The sequence below is a fragment of the Scyliorhinus canicula genome, chromosome 15, assembly GCF_902713615.1.
Source record: "Scyliorhinus canicula chromosome 15, sScyCan1.1, whole genome shotgun sequence".
In the NCBI taxonomy this organism is placed as follows: domain Eukaryota; kingdom Metazoa; phylum Chordata; class Chondrichthyes; order Carcharhiniformes; family Scyliorhinidae; genus Scyliorhinus; species Scyliorhinus canicula.
In genome coordinates, this window is record NC_052160.1 from 15,746,307 (window position 1) to 15,760,051 (window position 13,745).

General features: G+C 47.4%; 1 long non-coding RNA gene across 1 annotated transcript; it reads right to left on the reverse strand.

Annotated features, from left to right (window-relative positions):
- Positions 1-10,263: 10,263 nt before the first annotated feature.
- LOC119978509 lies at positions 10,264-12,973 on the reverse strand. Its single transcript, XR_005463471.1, has 3 exons — positions 12,896-12,973; positions 11,798-11,866; positions 10,264-10,493 (listed from the first exon to the last, which is right to left on the reverse strand). It is a non-coding gene; the product is annotated as an uncharacterized LOC119978509 (long non-coding RNA).
- Between the last annotated feature and the right edge of the window lie 772 nt (positions 12,974-13,745).

The following is a 13,745-nucleotide window of genomic DNA, read 5'->3' on the forward strand; positions in this document are numbered from 1 at the left end:
GGCCTTTTTCACTACAGTTGACAAATTAACCATGTTTGTGTGTGTGTAGTGTGTGTAGTGTGTGTGTGTGTGTGTGTGTGTGGGGGGGGGCGGGGGGGGGGGGGGGTGAACCCGAGGATCAGGAAGACGGTTCTGAATAGAAGGAGGAATGTGGGAGGCCTGGGCCTCCTGAACCTCCAGCCCTACCACTGGGCAGCCACTGCAGAAAGGGTGCGGGGATGGGTCAAGGAACCTGGAGTAGAATGGGTCAGAATGGAGGAGAGTTCCTGCACAGGGCCATCCTTCCGAGCACTGGCTACAACTGTATCCCCATCCCATGGGGGAAAGAGCTAGGCAGGGTGATGGGGGAGGATTCTGGAGCAAAGCACTGCTCAGGGTAAACTTCACATGCGCAGTGCTGCGCCTAACACAGCTAAAGGTGGTGCACAGCGGGCACCAGAGGTGGAGGACGAGTGTGAACAGTGCCAGGGAGGATTGGCTAACCATGCCCACATGTTCCGGTTTTGCCCCAGGCTTGTCGGGCAGTGGACGTCCTTCTTCGAGACCATATTCAGGGTTGTGGGGGTGAGGGTGGAGCCTTGCCTACCAGTGGGTATCAGAACAGCTAGAGCTCTTCATGGGAGAGGGGTGGGCACCTTGGCCTTTGCCTCCCTGATCGCCCGCCGGAGTCTCCTGCTCGGCTGGCGATCGGCAACACCACCCAAGGCTGCAAACTGGCTGTCCTACATGGTGGAATTTCTCGAGCTGGAGAAAGGAAAATGAGAGGATCGGAGGAAGGCTTCCCCCAAACGTGGAGGCTGTTCACCAACTCGTTCGGAGACCTATTTGTAAACAGCAACCAATAAAGTTGGGGGGAGGAGGTGGGGGGGGGGGGGTGGTTGGGACACCAGAACAGAGCCTGAAACAAGGAGGGGAAAGGGAGGGGAGAGGGGAGGGAGAACACGGGATGGGGGGGAGCACAGGAAGTGGGGGGAAGACACCATAGGCATCGCAGGACAGGTAGAAGGAGGGATCTGGCAGGGACAAAGAGCAATCGGCAAAAGCTACCACAATGGTGAGTGCACCCAGGCGACACGCCCCCCCCCCCCACCCTCTCCAGCACAGCCCAGTGCCAGGAGGCAGCCAAGGTGGTGGGGGGGGGGGGGGGGGGGGGCAAGGCCACACAGCGGTGCTGGCTGACTGCTGGGACTGCTGAACAAGGGGGCCCTCCTTCTCAGGGGAGCACAGCCAGCTATCACCCCCCCCCCCCATGTGACCCAAACGGTATCCGGCAGGTACCTGTGTTACCCAGCTGACACCCAGCTGCCATTTTATTCTGTAAATCATTTCTTTTTCTTTTCTCTTGTATCTTTCTCGACCAGCTTTTGGCCTTAATAAACCCATCCTGTAAAATAAATTCTCTATGTGTAATAATCAAAACTACGGTGGTTGTTGTCATTTGTGTTGATACATGTGTTGGTGTTGGCTTGTTCTGTAATTTTTGATATAAAATGATGCAAATCCACTAAAAATATTTTTCAAAAAATATATCGGGCTGGATTCACCGTTTTTGATTCGAAGTGTTGACGCCAGCGGAGGAACTGCGGCGGTTTAAGATGGAAAATTTGGCGGCAAACCCTCACCAATCCTGCGACCGGTGAGGGGCTGATAGCGGCACCGAGTAAAACTCACAGCTCCCATGACAAAAACCGGGCTCCCGACTGCTGAGACTACAAATGAACTGCGCCATCGGGAACTCGGCCCATCGGTGGGGGTGGATCGCAGAGGCCCCAGAAAATAGACGGTCAGGCCCGCTAATGATATGCTTAAAAACCGGCGGCGAGTGACGCATTTATGCCATTTTTGGGGTGCCGGAGGATTCTGATTTGGTGTCAAACTGGCACCTATCGCGATTGCGGCGTCGGAGGCTATACTCCGCCCAATTGTGTTTCGTGATCTCGGCGTCAGCCAACGGTGAATCCTGCCCATTATATACTACTCCTGCATCCCAGCCATACATTTATAGATATATACAGATTTGTCGGCGTAACACAAGTTACAACGTGTATCTTTTACTCTAATGTTCTCAGTAAGTACACAGTCCATGTAAACCAATAGGCAAACTGTGGTCAGATACACCCACTCTGAAACCAAGTGACAGATTCCACCCAGTACAATTTTTGCAGATTTCTCATCAAATCCCTCTTGACACCCATCTGATTTGGCCTCACTGGACTTGAGGGTTTCCAAACTCTGTTCTCGGAGAACATGGCTTTGAATCTCCTCTTAAATAACGCTTTCTCTCGGATAACTTCACCAAGAATCCAGCTCCAGGATTTCAACCTCTCTTTTCAGTATTCCTCTGCCCACGATCACCAGATGCATTCAAGCTTCCATGCAATCTCACAAATACCCAGCCATCAATGGAACACCAGTGCTTTGCAGGCTGTATTAATGTGTCATCAACCTTAGGGTCACCTCAGATGTCTGGCTTCTCACAAGCTCACGTTTCCAGATCAACATCTTGCAGCCCAGTCTTTAATGGGGAGCATCTCTTTGCTCCTTAATTTAACGTCCTTTAACTTCACTGCCTCCTGGGTATTTCCTCTGCCCCATTCTTTAGTTTCTGAACCTTTCTGTTCTTTATCTTGGGACTGGCTTTTCTGTGCATTGTCCTGCCTGTTCGAGCAGCGTCTGTGGAATGTTTCTTGCCTCTGTGTTGCCTAGTTCCAAACTGAAACTCAAGTTTCAGGGTGGCACAGTAGCACAGTCGTTAGCACAATTTATTCACAGCTCTGGGGTCCCAGGTTTGATTCCCGGCTGGGGTCACTGTCTGTGCGGAGTCTGCACATTCTCCCTGTGTCTGTGTGGGTTTCCTCCAGTTTCCTCCCACAGTCCAAAGATGTGCAGGTTAAGTGGATTGGCCATGCTAAATTGCCCTTTGTGTCCAAAAAAAAGGGTGGGTGGGGTTAATGGGTTCCAGTGATAGGGTGGAGGTGTGTGCTTTGTAAGGGCGCTCTTTTCAAGAGCCGGTGCAGATCCGATGGGCCGAATGGCTTCCTTCTGCAATGTAAAAGGTTTGGCTTTTCAGTGTGGACCTCTGGTTGCTAAGCAACAGCTTATGATTATTTAAAGCCTGCAATTGTTTTTATGTCACAAAACCTTCATTACAATGCTGGCAAAGTTTAAAGTGAAACTAAACCTACAGACTTGCAGGCACCATTGTATTTTAACATGAAGCTAACCTGAAGTTATTATCCCTTTCTCACCATACAAATACAGAAACACACATTAATCTTAAATTTAAAATTATAGCATATCTCTAACATACACAATACAAACATAAATTTCCTAAACACTCTATTTCCTAACAAAGGGGAGGAACTTCCAATCAACCATTAAAATACTAAATGGCATTGAGGGTAAGAGTTGTGGAAAAGGTTGAGAATCCTCCCTGGGGAACAATTTTTATTTAAGAAAACAGCACTTCAAATATTTACGCCAATGCATCTTCTTAAGTCTGCATCTTCTATTTGTTCTGGAGGCGTGAGCAACCAGTCAAAATAAACTGAGATTGGACTGATGAAGAAAGAGTTTTGTGGTCCATTTTATGGCTCATACAAAAACTCAAATGGGGGGGGTCATCGATATGTTGTTTTCTAACGAGTACTGAGGTCATTGGGTGCGTGTGGACAGGTGCTTGTAACGGAATTTAGATCAGGCAATTAAACTCTAAACTTTTCTGGCCTGCCTATCTGTAAAGCTTCATCTTGTTAAACATAGGTGTCCATGTTTCACCTTGTCCTCCTGTGATTAAGTTTTGAAAGCAGGTTAAAAACAAACATTTCAGCACTTTACGTATGTGACAGATTGTTTCACTGTCTAAAACCTCAGTGGTCATTGTTACCCATTCATTCGGTCGACTTTAAGTTATGATAGATTCTACAAAGAGCCGGAATGAAAGTTTTTTTTGCAGTATGTCACAGAGATGGTGGCGTAGTGGTAATGTCACTGGGCCAGTAATCCAGAGGCCCAGGCTAACGCTCTGGGGGCGTGAGTTCAAATCCCACCGCGGCAGCTGATGGAATTTAAATCCAATCGATTAAAAAGTCTAAAGTTGAAAAGAAGTCTCAGTAATAGCGACCACGAAACCATCGCTGATTGTCACGATTCACTAACTTTTCTCGGGAAAGGAAATCTGCCGTCCTTACCTAGTCTGGGCGACAAGTGACTCCAGAGCATTAGATGATGACAACAATCACAACAACTCATAATTATATTGCGCCTTTAACCGACTAAAATGCGCAGTCGGGTGACAGACGTCACAGGACGGTAGCGGATGAGCTACAGTGGATGTGTGAGGATGGCGCGAGACCGACGTGAATGACAGACCATTACAGCAAGTCTCCTAATAGGTGTGTCTGCAAGAGGGACAGGAGGTAAAAGTGAAGACACGTGTATCATAACAGCAATCATTTTCCTTTCCTCAGCTCACTATTCTAAATGTTATTACCTGTCACCATGCTCCAGTGTGAATCCGGCTGAAGGTTGTCCCCTAATTGTATGGTGGCAGCCTCCTATCTCGAGCAGTGTGGTTAATGGGGTAGATATTAACATTAACACCGTGGTGTTAACGTAACATTATTAAACTGCTTCTCTCAGTTTAAATATTATCATGAAATGTTGCATTAGCTAAAAGCAGCGAACAATCCTCTTTTTAATTAATAACACTGGCGCGAAAGTGATTCTGAGGGAATTGATTTTGCAGCAACAATGAGGGGGTGGGAGGGAGCGACAGAAAGAGGCATGCAAACACAATCGAAAGAAATGGCTAGGTAGCGAAAAAGCGAGAAATCCATTAAATGTACATTTGGTGGAATCGATTGAAGTTGAAGTCAATGGAAAAGAATGTCAGGTGGAGTGCATAATGAGCCGTCCATTCACAGGGGCCCATAAATATGTTACTGCCCAGGATTAATTTATGGTTAGTCTCACGAGCTGAATAAAAAAAAAAGCACATTTCTACGTGCTCCAATGCACAGGCACACACGGAAGAGATTAAACGCACATGTGACGATTAATTTGTTAAATAACCAGATGCTGTCTTTCTTTCATCTGCCCAGCTGTGCCCCGCTCTGCCCCAGGTTGAAACCAAGTTGGCCTCAGTGATTGGTTCAAAAATCCTGGAACCCCCACCCTAACAGCGCTGTGGGTGTACCTACACCACAGGAACCGCAGTAGTTCAAAGTAGCGGCTGACCAATGCGTTCCCAGGGGCAAACAGGGATACAAGAATATAAGAAATAGGAGCAGGATAGGCCTCGGGCCTATTGAGCCTGCTCTGCCATTCAATATGATCATGGTTGATTTTGGGCTTCATCTCCATTTTCCCACCCCGCTCCCATATTCCTTATTTCCCCGAAGGACCATAAATCTGTCTGTCGCAGCCTTGAATGTGATCAATGATGACGTCTCCACAACCCTCTGGGGTGCAGAATTCCAAAGATTCACAGACCTTTGAGTGAAGTAATTTCTCCTCATCTCAATCCTTAATGTTTGGCCCTTTTTCCTGAGACTGCGGGTTCCTCCACTTAACTGGCAACGCACCCACGCCTGCGGGTTTCCCGATGGTGTGGGGGGTGGCTGCAAAAGGAAACCCCATTTGACAGCTACGGGAACGGAGAATCCCGCTGCCGGCGGGCACTGCGCCTGGAAACGGGGCGGGTGGGGCGGAGAATCCCACCCTGTGCTTCAGATTCCACGACCAATGGAAACAATCTCTCAGCGTCCACCCCATCAAATCCCTTCAGAGTTTTGCAGCTTTCAATGAGATCACCACTTTTAAACTCCAGAGAATATAAGCCCAATTTACTCATCCTCTCATCATAGGACAACCCCCTCATCTCAGGGTCCAATCTAGGGAACCTTTGCTGTGGGGCCTCTTCTGCATGTATATCCTTTCTTAAACATGGAGACCAAAACCGCACATAGTTTTCCAAATGTGGTCTCAACCAAACACTGTAGAAATATCGCAAGATCTTGACTCTTACTCCAATCCTCTCCCAATAAAGGCCAACCTACCAAGGTTTCTGCAATCCTTGGTTGGACAACAGATGTTGGCCTTGCCAGCGATGCTCGCACCCCGGAAGGGAAGAAAAATAGAATTTATTGGTGATCCTGTGCACTGCCTGTGCTGAAAAGCCAATGAGGCGGTTTGGTCTGAGTGAGATTGTTTACATCATCCGAGCCGATCTCAGATTCTTCCCAATTTCCCTGGAAGCTGAAAAATCGTTATTTCTGCCAAAAACAACCCCACTTGATTGGAAGGAAAAAATGTTTTCCAGTCAGTTAAAGGAAGGCACCTCTGACACTCTCTTCTTTCCTGACGCTTTAAGGCATAGCGGGTGGAATTAAACGCCCTCCCCCACAGTGGGTTTGGTGGTGGAGGTGGGGGTTGGGGGGGGGGGGGGCAGGGGGACGGTATTTAATCACAGGGGAGGTTGGGAATTGGGGGGCTCACTGCATTTCCTGCCGCTGCCCTGATTACGTTCATGGTGGGAAGGCCCATTGATGGTCTTCCCACCTCGCCACCAATTATTGGTATTAACTCAACAGCGGGATGGTCTCACGAGGCACAGGGCCAGAAAAGTAAATCCTGTCAAGTTGCATGTGGGTTTCCGGGGTGGCGGGGAGGGTGGGGAGGGGGTATCCCTCATTAAATGGTACTCAGATCAAGGGACCCAGCATTGGGAGGCGGTGGGGGTTGGTTTGCTGAAAGTCACCCTGCCCTTTCTTTTGACCTTTGCTCCCATCCTCCCCGCAGCTCCCACCCCACTACTCCCTCCTGCCATTACTGACCTGTACCTGGGTCTATGCTGACCCTAGGCCTTGGGTTGGTGTAGTACTGGCAGCAGTACTGGTCCCCCCATAGCACTGTCAAGCAATGAAAAGCCACTGGTCTCTGATTGGCCAATGACTCTCAGGAGGTGGGGCTTCTCGCTCCAGGGTCCTGGATCCCAGGAAATGGCTGCTGCTGCCCTGGCACTTAATTTGTTGGGCCCTTCTGAAAAGAGGAGGCACAGGACTTTCACTGGCTCTCTAGAAGGTGGGCTTGTCCCGCTGCCACTATAAAATACGGTTTAGTGCTTTCACATTATCAAGGTACTTGATCAGCTCTCTCTGGCAAGGACATAGTCGCTGGTTTGGTGCCAATGCTGCAAAACGTCGTTATTTTAAAAACACTTATCCCTTGCAGTTTGCAGCTTTGCATCGCTCCCCTGTAAAATGGCACAAAGCCACCGCCATCTCTCACTCCTCTCTCTCCAGTCCCTCAGCACTTTTTCCAAATTCTCTCTCCTCCCTCCTTCTGCAGGCAGAATTTCTTCTGGTGCGTTGCTTTGGGGGTTTCAAATGTTTTTGGCCATCACACTCGCGGCTGAGTCTAGATACGGAGTTGGAGAGGGGGCCCAAATCCGATGCTGTACCTACCTGGTATTTCCACATGTAGTCTTAACCCATAGGAATCAGGGAATTGGAACCCCCAGCAAATTTGTCTCTACCTAAGCCATTGCTTCCAGTGACACCCTAACTGAGGTAACTCAGTGTCAATTAGTAATTGCTTCTTGGATGTTCCTACGCTGTTTGATTCAGCTGTTCATTGCCTTGGCCATCAAAAGCACTGGAAAAGAGACTACATCTTATGCTGTTTCTTATCAATTATATTGAATGTGTCCTTAAATCAACATATTCTGACGTTCGCTTCTGTCTCCTTGTTTAAGAAAGGATCCATTGGAGGAGGCTGCCTGGAATGAGTGGGTAGATTGGGCAGGCTGGGCTTGTTTCCACAAGAGTTTAGAAGAGTGAGGGGGTGAAGTATATGAGATCCTGAATGGTGGGTAGCACGGTGGCGCAGTGGTTAGCACTGCCTCACGGCGCCGAGGTTCAAGGTTCGATCCCGGCCTCGGGCCACTGTGCGTGTGGAGTTTGCACATTCTCCCCCCGTGTTTGCGTGGGTTTCACCCTCACAACCCAAAGGAATGCAAGGTAGGTGGTTTGGCCACACTAAATTGCCCCTTAATTGTACAAAATGAATTGGGTACTGTAAATTTCTTGAGAAAAGATCCTGAACGGTCTTAACAAGGTGAGTGTGCAAAGGGTGTTTTGTCTTGTGGGTAAGTCCAGGACTAGGGGACATCGTTTAAAAATGAAGGGTCACCCTTTTAGGACAGAGATGAGAAGATTTATTTTTATTTCAGGAGGGTTGTGTACCTTTGAACTCTCTGCTTCAGAAAGCGGTGGTCAGTGAATTTTTTTAAGGGGGTGATAGTCAAGGGCATCAAAGGTTATTGAGGGGTGGATGGGGGATCTCGAATTCAAAGTCCAAAAGGTCAGCCATGATCTTATCGAATGGCGGAGCAGGGTCGAGGGGCCGAATGGACTACTTCTGTTCCTACTTCGCACGTTCATGTATATGTTCATATCAACAGCTTACCATCCAGAATCTAGTGTTGGTGGGACGGACAAATATCAACATCCCACATGACAAATGAACCATTTTATTCCCCACAATGTTGTGCTGTCAGTAGAATTCCACAAAAATAGGAAGCATATGTGGCTGAAAATTTTCTTCACGCAAACCTAAACCCAGATAATATTTGTGCAACGAAACTTGAATACAAATCAGCTGCAGGATCTACAGTCGGCACAAGTGTGAAAGCCCACTGCAAACGGGGCTCAGGACTTGGTTTGCAGTTTAGTCCCACATGGAACGGGGGGGGCAGTGGCTTAGTAGAAAGGGGCCGCATTTTCGTATTGCCGAAGCTTCTTCAGAGATCCGTTAAGTTCTGCCTGTGAGCTCTCATGTGAGAATTTAGCCCGGTGCAGGTTCTCTCTAAAAGCCACCATCTGTGAGGGATTAAGGAGCAAGCAGCGCTCTTGTTGCCAATCGTGGCTTCTCAGGCGACACCGCCTGAACTGTGCCGGTGTGGAGGGCAGGTTTCTCAAAACAAGGGCTTCATCGTCAGCAAAAAAACCCCAAGAAAGTGAATCCTTGACAGAAATCCTATCCGAGCACAAGGCTACAGCCTTGTTTACAAGATCATTATTACGAAGGGAAGTGTGGGTGAGAGGGTTAAGTATCATAGACTTCAGTCTTTATACGAAAGGATCAGTGAAAGGATGCCGTCAGAGAAACACAGAATGTACTGGGGGATCAATTGTTCAAAGCCCTTTGGAAAATTGCATACGACAGCCCAGAATAAGCACAGCTATATTCAAACCTGCCCATTGGATAAATGTATGATACCTTTCTTTCAGTTATAATCAAGGTGTTAGGGTTAGAACATAGAACATAGAACAGTACAGCACAGAACAGGCCCTTCGGCCCTCGATGTTGTGCCGAGCAATGATCACCCTACTCAAGCCAATGTATCCACCCGAACCTGGGACCCTGGAGCTGTGAAGCATTTATGCTAACTACCATGCTACCGTGCCGGAGGTTCCGGAGGTGTGGAAAGGATGGAGGTCCAGCCAAGCCTGGGCCTCTTTTGTGCTGTCAGTTTTGAATACTGCCATGGCTTTCGCTGAAGAATGGGAGGCGCAGCAGAGAACAGGTGAGGTGGGTGGGGGCAATGACAGCCGATGCCACACAGGCCACAAAAGTGTTCCAAGGGTTTTTTCCCTCAGTTTTGATGAAGAAGGAGGCGGCTAACTTATTTGGTGTGCAAAAAATAAACAGAAAGCATTGGAGCTATAAGTTGTGTCACGATTCATTTTACTACCAGTGTGGTTACTCAACAGTAAGATGCATCCATAGATCCTTAAAGAGATGAGGGAGGCAATTAGAGGAACTGTGCCACAAGTCTTTCTGAAATCGTTACATAATAGTAATAATAGTAATAGCAGTAATACTAGTAATAATAGCCTTTATTATAACAATAATAATCTTTATTGTCACAAGTAGGCTCACAGTAACACTGCAATGAAGTTACGGTGAAATCCCCTACTCGCCACACTCCGGCACCTGTTCGGGTACACTGAGGGAGAATTCAGAATGTCCACATTACCTAACAACACATCTTTCGGGACTTTGGGAGGAAACCGGAGCACCCGGAGGAAACCCACGCAGACACGGGGAGCACAGACAGTGATCCAAGCCGGGAATCAAACCTGGGACCATGGCGTGGTGAAGGAACAGTGCTAACCACTATGCTACCGTGCCGATGTCAAGGGAGTGGAGAAAGGTAGATGTTATTCTTTTTTAAAAAGGTATCAGAAGTCAGCCAAAGATTTTCGGACCAGTCATGCGGTCTTCACTGAGGATAACGTTAGGGAAACGCATGGGGTGTCTAGAGAGAGAGAGAAAAAAAATCATCGACATGAGCCAAGGTAGGTTCAGATTGGAAAGGTCTTGTCAATCTAGATGTGACAGAGCAGCTTGGCAGAGATAAGGCAATGGAAGTTGTCAATTTGGATTACAATGAGGCCTTTGATGCAGTTATTCAGGTGAGGCTGGTACTGTAAATAAAGCAGTAAAGTCACATGACGGCTCGTACTGTGTAAGTAATACACTTTCAACCACCGGTTTTCTCAATAGTAGCAAAAACACTGCTTTCACATATAAAGGGTAATGTTCACATTGACACAGTTTTAATCTGATGGTTTACAATAGCCAACATATGAAACCTTCAGACTGGACATTTCAGCTTTAATCATTTCTATTCCAATTCTTTTAAACATTGCAAAACAGAATTTAAGAAAACATCTTGGGAACTAGTGTTGAGCAAATTTTAATATGGACAAGAGACTAAGGGAGAAAATGCTTGGGTACACGTCATGAGGAAAGGTTGACAAGCTGCCTGTTGAAGAAAGAAGGCTGAGGGGTGACCTATTGGAGGTCGTTAAAATTCTGAAAGCTGTGAGTACGGAATGTTTCCTCTTGTGGGGAAGAGCATACCTAGAGGCTATCGATATAATCACCACAACATCTAACAGAGAATTCAGAAGAAACGTCTTTACCCAAAGAAAGGCAGAAATGTGTTTTTTTTCTACCACAGGCAGTGGTTTCAGCAAATAGATCCATTTGTGCGGACGCTAGACACGCATGTGAGGGTGAAGGGACGAGATGGTGATAGATTTTGATAAGGGAAGATAGGAGGAGGCTGGAGTGGAGCACAAGCACTGGCATGGATTGGACCGGGTGGGCTGTTTCTGTGCCATATATCCTATGTAAAAACTGAAAGAACAGTTTTCTTAATTTCCTCTGAAGGCTCTTCTCACTCCCGCATATCCTCTCCTTTCACTTATTTCCCTTTGGAAACCCTAACTGATAACACCTGACAGATATTACCCACGCATCAAAGTCATTGTGCTGGATGAAAACTCAGAGATGGTGAGCGAGCATTGGGAGCTGCTTTGAGATCCGGATACACGGCCGGGCGGCTTTCCAGAACATCCTGCAGCGATACATCTTCAAATGGGTTTCTTTTCACAGCCACAGCCAGCGTAATTCCCAGGTTGGAGGCTTGTTGGGCAGGAAATCCTGAGGCAAAAGCCCACATTCGAGCTGGGCTAAGAGCCAGGAGTACTAGTAGGGGTGGAGTGGTGTCCAATCTCCGAGGTGGGTCTGGGGGAGAAGGACTGATTATGATCAGGAAGAGCACATGGCCGTTGAATCAGGGTGTGCTGGTGTCCCAATTATGGTGAGGGGGTGTGGAGTGAACAGATTGTGGGTTGGTGATTTAATTTGCAAGATAGCTTGGGCCAGGAGGAAACATTCCTAACTGTTCTTGGCCCACAAGCAGTGCTATAAAGGTATTCACCTCATGGGTCTAATCTTTCCAGCCTCCTTACACCTGCCAGACTTTCCAAAGACAGAGGAAACTGTCCACCTGTGGTTAAAAAAAAATCACAGTTAAATTCAAGGGGTACGGTCTCGTTATTTAATTGACTATCCCACTTGCTGTGACAAGATTGGCCACCCATTCAAACTTGAGAGGGGTGGGTTGAGCTCCTGCTTCAGATGATTAGGTTTTTAATCTCACACCTGGACCAAAAACATCTATCGTCTAGTTCGGCATCACACAGGTTGTATTTGCAGGTGCAGATCTGGCGGTACGGTAGCACGGTGGTTAGCACTGCTGCCTCACAGGTCCAGGGACCCAGGTTCAATTCCGGCCTCGGGTGACTGTCTCTGTGGCGTTTTCACTTCCTCCCCGTGTCTGCGTGGGTTTCCTCCGGGTGCTCCGGTTTCCTCCCACAGTCCAAGGATGTGCGGGTTAGGTGGATTGGCCATGATAAATTGTCCTTAGTGTCCAAAAAAGTTAGGTGGGGGTTACTGGGTTACATGAATGGGGTGGGTGCCCCAAAGTTGGCGTCACTTTAATGGCATTCTTCAAATCTTGATTTGTCATTTCTGTAAGCACATTTGAAGGCAGCAAGGCGGCTAAACCAATGGGAGCAGAGGAGAAGCAACTACTTGCCTCATCGCTAACAAGGTTAGCATCACTTGGACTGATACACTGCCAAACTATGGGATGTCCCAGGTACTCACTCGGAGGATACAGGTGAAAGCAGGGATCTAGCATATGGCCTCGCCCATCTCCAACAATTAGCGCAGCAATTTGCCTTGCATTTACCACATCTTTAATTCCGCGACAGAAAATCAAACTCAGCTTCCTTGACCCATTCAGTAGCCCGAGGGCTGGTTTATTTGCATTTCAAATGCAACCACTTAGCTTTGCTCAAGAAACACATATGGCCTTTTCCTTTGAACAGCATTTCCGATGTGACTCTGATGTGAGACAGCCATCGTGTTTTATAACATATTTACCAGAGGGTGAGATTTAGTTCCTTTAACCACCGGCTGTTCAAGGTTCCACTGCAGGCCCGAGGAGAAATCGCTACATGGTTTTCTGTACCTGCAAAAGGTGAATTGTGAATGAAAAGCAGGAGCTCAGAATTCTTCTTTTCTGGAAAAGCTGATGGGCACATGCCAACTTCATCAGGCCCCCGAATCCTCCTCGAGCGTAAACTCCTGCTTTTGCTTGTGGGCACTTGCTTGCACACTTTGGAAGGAGCTAGTTAAAAAGTGAGATAAATAACGTTTGAGTCAGTGTCATTGTCCAAAGCATAATTAACCATATAAGACCAAAATACCGCAGATGCTGGAGATTTGAAATTAAAAGAGAAAGTGCTGGAAAAAAATCTCACAGGTCTGGCAGCATCTGTGGAGAGAGCAGCAAAGTTAACGTTTCGAGTTCGATCTGACTGTTCTTCGGAACTGAAGAGGGTTCGAGACGTGATGGGTTTTGTGCTGTGAGAAAAGGGGGAGGGGCAGGTAGAGCAAACGGGAAGTCGGGGATAGGTCAGAGAGCGGGGCGATAAAATGACCAAGGTGCCATGGAGCACAGGCAAGGGAGTGGTAAGAAAAATAATAAAGGCACAAAACTTGGCAAAGGTAGGTGTTAATAGTGGAACAAAGGGCAGCACTGCCTGAAAACATTTAATTCTGGTCGGGGGTTATGATTGGCAGCTTCCACAAAACAGCTGTTAGCCTTGTTTCATTCATCTTCTTCACTCTAAGTGCTGTAACCTCAATGTTTACAAACACCAACCACATCAAAGAGAGTTAAGTGCAATCCAGACATGCCCCTTCATGATTGAATGATTTTGAAGTGCTGGGCTGAAATTGACAGCACGTACCTCTCTTTGATGTGGTTGATGTTTGTAAACAGCCCACTACCAGAAATGGGTGAATGGCTTGCTGTT